This window comes from Hipposideros armiger, unplaced genomic scaffold (assembly GCF_001890085.2).
Source record: "Hipposideros armiger isolate ML-2016 unplaced genomic scaffold, ASM189008v1 scaffold_30, whole genome shotgun sequence".
NCBI lineage: Eukaryota > Metazoa > Chordata > Mammalia > Chiroptera > Hipposideridae > Hipposideros > Hipposideros armiger.
The window spans coordinates 1,977,885-1,984,440 of record NW_017731380.1 but is presented as its reverse complement, the minus strand read 5'-3'; positions in this window follow the sequence as shown (position 1 = coordinate 1,984,440).

Genomic DNA, 6,556 nt, shown 5'->3' with positions numbered 1-6,556 from the left:
ATAGGAGACAATTGAGCATGAAAACAAATTATTGTAACTGATTAGAACTCATTAAATAAAATAGGAAATCCTGAGTCCATACTCATATAAATAATAAATAAATCCAAAGTTTGAGGAAGTTCAGGGTATTTACGTGGTTGCAAAGCACCTCCCGACAAAATACTTATAACTGACAAGTGAGAAAGAGTAACTTTACAGTAGAAATGCCAGGCAGATACGACCTTAATTAAGTGATCACAGGAAATCTCATCGGTAAAGAGACAAATTGAAATACTGGGTCTTCAGAAAAGTCATGACGTATCTTGTCTATGTTTTTCAAAGGTCATTTATTTATATAAAGAACAAAGATCAATCAATTATATATTGCCTGTTTTGTTCGATAACCTTTTGCCATCTTTCAGTGAGCTTCATAATTCCTCGTTCACAGAAGGATCTGTCTTTATTTGTGAAAAACTGAACAAGGTGCTGATTTACAGCCTCATCTGAATTGAATGTTAGTTATATCATGCAAGGGGTTTTGAAGAGAGCAAAACAAATGGAAGTCTGACAGCGCAAAGTCAGGCTAGTGTGGTGGATGTGCTAACACATCCCATCCAAGCTCCAAAATTTTTGACGAGTGATCAAACTTGTGTGTGGTCTTGCGTTGTTGCGATGGAACACAACTCCTTTATAATTAACAAGCTCTGGACGTTTCTGGATGATGGATTCATTCAAACTGTCCAATTGCCGACAGTACACATTGAAATTGTTTGGTTCCTTGGTAGGAGCTCGAAATACCTTTAAAATCCCACCACACTAAGAGCATAACCTTCCTCTGATGAATGTCTGCTTTTGATGTCATTTGAGCCAAATCATCACGTCAGGACCAAGACTGTTTGTGCACCACATTGTTGTAAACAATCCACTTCTTATCACCAGTTATCAGTCGTTTCAGAAAAGGATAATTTCCCTCATGTTTAATGAGTATATTGCAGATGTTTACATGCGCCATCAAATGAACTTCTTTGAGTTCATGCAGAACCCAAATATCGAGCTTGCTTACGTATCCCAGCTTCTTCAGGTGGTCGTGAATGCTTGAATCATGGATGTTCAATGTTTCTGCAATCTCGCATGCCGTGTAATGTGGGTTTGACTCGATCAATGGCTTTATTTTGTCGTCATCAACCTCGGTGGGCCCCCCTGACCGAGGAGTGTCATTGAGATCAAAACCACCAGCACGGAATTTCGTGAAACATCATTGGCACTGACGTTTTTGTAGAGCATTGTCACCGTAAACTTTATGCATCTTTTCACAAGCTTGACTCACATTCTTCCCTTTATGAAAGTAGAACAGTAAAATATGGCAAAAATGCACAGTTTGGTCTTCCATCTTCAACTTGTTGTAAAATCTCCAAAACTCAACCAAATTGCTCAATTTTTTTTTTAGAATGAAGCTAGAACTGTCAGCTGTCAAATGACATAGCAATAACATAGATGCGAATGACTCTAGTACTTCCAAAAATGAGCTAGTGCCATCTGTTGCAACATGTGTCATGACTTTTCCGAAGACCCAGTAATTCACCTCCTGATGGGATGCAGCAAAAAGAACACAGCTTTACTTTGGTGATATTCCTGCCAAAGATGCAAGACCAACGGAAACTTCCAACAAACCAATCTGAGCACACTCTGCCTGTAATCTTCAGTTGTGTCAAAGACATGAAAATCAAATAAATACTTAAGAGTTATTTTGGACTAAAGGAAACTGAGGAGACACAACAACTAGTATAAATGCAACACATGATTTTGACTGGATCTTTTTACTACAAAAGACATTCCTGGAATAATTGATGAAATTTAACTGGGGTCTGAGGATTAGATGGCAGTAATGTATCAGCAGTCCTTTTATTTTGGTGGTTGTATTGTGGTCATTGTAAGAGAATGTCCTTGTCTGAAGGGGATAATGGAGCACTGGGCTCAATAAGTTGCTCTCAAATCAGGATGAAAGTTCTTTGTATTGTACTTGCAACTTTTGTGTTTCAAAATTAAAAAAAATTTTTTAAATAAATAAAATGGCACAGTCACACTGGGGGAAAAAAGAGAAAGAAATAAGGTAAATATAAAATTTCCATTTATTGTGGAGAAAACACAAAAATTTTGTTTTTATGGTGGGCCACACAGGGCTATGTCTCAATATCCCTATAAAATGGAACTAAATTTTAGGAAGAAATCATGCACATAACAAGAACGTCAAGAAGTTTTCTCAGTATTTACAAGAAAAGAAGAGGCAAGTCAGCCAGGAACAATCTTCATGGTCTTAGGCATATGTCAAAGCACAATGTGTAACAAAGTGGATATGATAGGATTCCTGCTGAGAGGTCTATGAAGCAAGTAATAAATATGAGATTTAAGATAAAGTGGGGGGTGTCAGAAAACTATACAGGTGTTTGTAAATCCACAATCTGGAATGTGGGGAACACTTGACCAAGGGTAAAACAAGTAAAGATGACGTTTTTGGAAACTATCCTACATCCTGCTTAATTAAAACAAAACAACAAGATGATACTTCATTACACATCCCAATATTTTCAGAGCAGTAGCGGCAAAGGAACATCAACTCTTTGGACATCTGCTCCAAGTTTCATTTTGGCAAGACCAGAGCTTACCCAAGACTTCATTTGTCTGAAAATTTCATCTCTGAGCAGGCAGAGCAACCAGTGAGGAAAAATGGCCGCTTCGGAGTAATTTCTGATCAGAAAAAAAGGAGCTGGTTGGTAATGTGGAAATGAGATGAATCTCAGGAGAGAAAGTTTATGTCGTCTTGGCCCCCTCACAGAACCCTGAAAGCTTTTAATTTAGATCATACTTTTGTTACTTCTTCTTACAATATTGTCCCTTATATACTTGTCTCTCCCCACATGAACATTCTTTGAGGACTGGGACCACATTGTGTCATCTTTGTCTTCGGATGTCTGGTGCATTACCTTTTAAGAGCAAAGAATTAATCAAACGTGTTTAACTGGAAATATAATGAACGTAGCAACTTGCATGACTTCAGGATGATCTGACAGGATTCTTTGTTAATTTTTTTCCTGATTACACAACATTTTTATTGTAGAAAACCAGGAAATTTTTGGAAAAGTTTAAATGAGAAAAAAGTTTCCATAACCCTTTCCACCTACAGTTAAGCATTTTGAAGCATCTGCTCATCTTTTATACTTACATATTGCCTCATAGTTATGAGCATACTGTATCTAGAGTTCTGTACCTAACACTTTCCATTCACCTTACATCCTGAGTATTTTTCACGCCATTAAAATGTCTTCATTTAAAAATGACTACGGGGAGCCGGCCAAGTGGCTCAGTTGGTTAAGAGCGCGAGCTCTGAGCAGCAGGGTTGCCGGTTGGATTCCTGCATGGGCCAGTGAGATGCGTCCAAGCTGAGCTGCCAACAGGTGGCAGGATAGCTCAGCTGGTGAGAGCACGTGTTTCTAAAAACAAGGTTTCTGGGGGCCGGCCGAGTGGCTCAGTTGTTTAAGAGCTTGCTCAAGAGTGCGAGCTCTGAGCAACAGCAGTTTGATGCCTGGCCCGAGCTGAGCTGCGGCTGAGCTGCCAACAGGTGGCAGGATGGCTCAGCTAATAAGTAAAATAAAATAAATAAATAAAAACAAAGTTTCTGGTTCAACTCCCACATGGGATGGTGGGCTATGCACCCCCCCCCCATCAACTAAGATTGTACATGGCACCTTGAGCTGAGTGGCTGCAAGCTGCTGACGGGTGGCTAGATGGCTAGCTGCGCCCTCCACAACTAAGATTGAAGGACAACAATTTGGCTGTTCCCTTCCCCAATTCCCCAAAATCTTTAAAAAGATAAAATAAAATAAAATGACTACATAATATTCCATTGTGTCATTATAACTGACCATGACCAAAAAAAAAAAAGAATAAAAATAAATAAAACAACACAGGGACTTGAATTGGCTACAAGCTTTAAGAACTGTGGTGTGTCCGAGAAGTCAAGAAGGAAACCATTTCACCTGTAATAGAAGGGAGGGCTGAGCTGAGGAGTCAGGGCCCAGGTTATTCCTGGGGTTCTGGGACTCTGGGTTTGATCCTGAGTCATGTGGGGTGCATTTGAAGGGTCTGGGGGTGTAGAGCGTGGAGCCAGGGCTGAAGAGGAACAGTTAAAGCCACAAGGAATGTTCAACCCAGAGATCTGTGGAGCCAGCAGTTGTCTACATTTGAGGAATGACCAACTTATCTCATTTAAAAAAATATGTACTTTTTATAAATGATCATATATTAAAATAGACTTTTTGGTGTACAGTTCCATGAATTTTAGCATAGATTTGTGTAATCAATTAGGATATAAGATAGTTTCATCACCCCTCCCCCAACTTCCTTGTGCTATCCCTTTATGGTGTTATCCTCCCTCCCCTTTAACTCCTAGCAATCACTGATACGTTTTCTGTCACTGTGCTTTTGCCTTTTCAAGAATGGGAATGAAGGGCTTATCCCATGGCATCTCAGTTGGCAGAAGTAGGCTGCTAAGTAGAAACTAGGAACACACAATTTTGACTCCTTCCTTAAACAAATTTGAGAGCTGTTCCAAAAAGATAGCTGCCAGGTGAGGTGGGAAGTGCCCCATCAGTGGAGGTATTCAAGCACAGGAAGTGGCTTCAGGGATACTAGAGGGTAGGAGATACCTACAGTTTCGTTTATGATCCGTATCTTGTGTAAATGAGCAACGGATAACTAGATCAAATCTCAGTCACATTAAAAACATGGATATTAGCTTTAAAGTTTGTGTTTAATCCTAAACCACCTGTTTTCAATCCTGAGCAGCTCAGAGACCTGCCAGTGCTTTCACGCACCTACGAGTCACGAGGTCTGGCAAGGCTTTTGACTTCCTTGAGCCTTAAAAATCACATTTAAGTTACTCCCCCCCCCCCCCCCGCCTCTACCCCCAGTATGAGCAACAATGCTCTTGAGAAAGCTGCCAGCATTGGGCAATAGCGATTATCTGTGCATTAATTCTTACAATTAGCTCTCAATTCAACAGCCCTGTGATCCCCAGCAGTGCGCGCCTGGAGATTCTGAGTACCCACCAGCAGCGCCCCCTCCCAGGCCCTAGCACGGCCTTAGAGCTCACCGCGGACGCTGAAGAAAACAAAAACCTCCCTCTAGTGGCTCAAGCTAAAACCCTCTCTGGCTCTACAAAGACCCGAGACACCCTGGAGCCAGTTCACAGGGTTAAAATTCCACTGCCTGGCCGAGTGTATCCCACATGGAGGGATGGACACACGGGGGGGGGGCGCGCCTCTCCTGTGCCAGGAACTCTCCGCCGGGGCCGCAGGCGCTCACCTCGGAGCCCCCACTCCCCGCTGCCCTTTGGCACGGGCCGCCGCCGGTGGGGGAGCCAGTGTTCTCTGTGATGACTGAGGAGTGGTTATCTCATCACGTAGCTATTTAGGGGGGCGAAACTGCCCGGCTTTTCTTAAACCCTGAGCTCGGAGCTCTCCCTCCTCCCCTCCTTTCCATCTTCTGAAGCTTTTTGTGTGTTCGGGGAGGTGGTACTGGTGATAGGTCCGTGACCTTTACAAAGGAAGCTGGGTCTTTCCCTTTAGCTACTTGAGGGAAATGAGGATATCATCAATCAGATCCGAACCTTTTTAGAGCCCCTCCTCAGGCTGGGAGGCACTGTCTTTCCCTTAGTGGACTTCTAATCCGTTATTTGTGAAATCCAAGAGGTGGAATTCAGTCTCCACTGGATTTACCTGGCGCCACTGCCCATGAAGGGCGTGAAGGGCGGGGCGAACACAGGGCTCGCCCATCCACCCAGGGCTCTACCGCATCCTAGCTGATAGAGAGGGGGAACTATACGTGCCAGGGAGCAACTGCCAGAGCTTCTCCCCTCCCTTCCAACCCAGGGATTCCACCTCAGATGCTGGTAGGAAATCCTGGCTCCTGAGATAACGGGAGTAACCACGGCCTTTTAGCAAGGTGTTTATCCCTAAAGGCGCCACCGTTCCTGTGTGTGTGTGACAGCTCTTTCAGAACCATCGTCACTTTGGTTTGCTCATCCCTGTTGCATAGAAAGCTGATCTTGAAAAAGTGCTTATCAGTTTCTGTGTAAAGGGAGCCACTGATGTCCCCGGAGTCTAGGGACAGAAAGCCTTCAAACACGAGAACAAAAATAAGGTTAACAAAACTGAAGGTGCTGAGCAGCCGGAACACCGCTTCTATCCTGCCTGTGGTTGTTGGTCATAGGAAGGAGCACTGGGACCAGGTGAGGGTGGGACAGAAAATGCGGCCACACTTGCCCTCAGCCCTGACAGCTTGCTCTCTCAAGCACTGGTCATCATCACAGGACCGCGTCCCCTTCTCTGAGCCATTGAGCACCAGGCTTTCTTGGCTCTGGCAAGTTAAGTGTTCTAAACCCCATGTACCTAATTCACGTTCCACATCATCCACTGCAGGGGAGGCATACAGAAATGGACGGTATGGATGTTTTCCTGGCCCACTCCTTTCACCACCACGACAGAACCACTGGGCAGCAGAAAAAGAATGCTGTACAGCT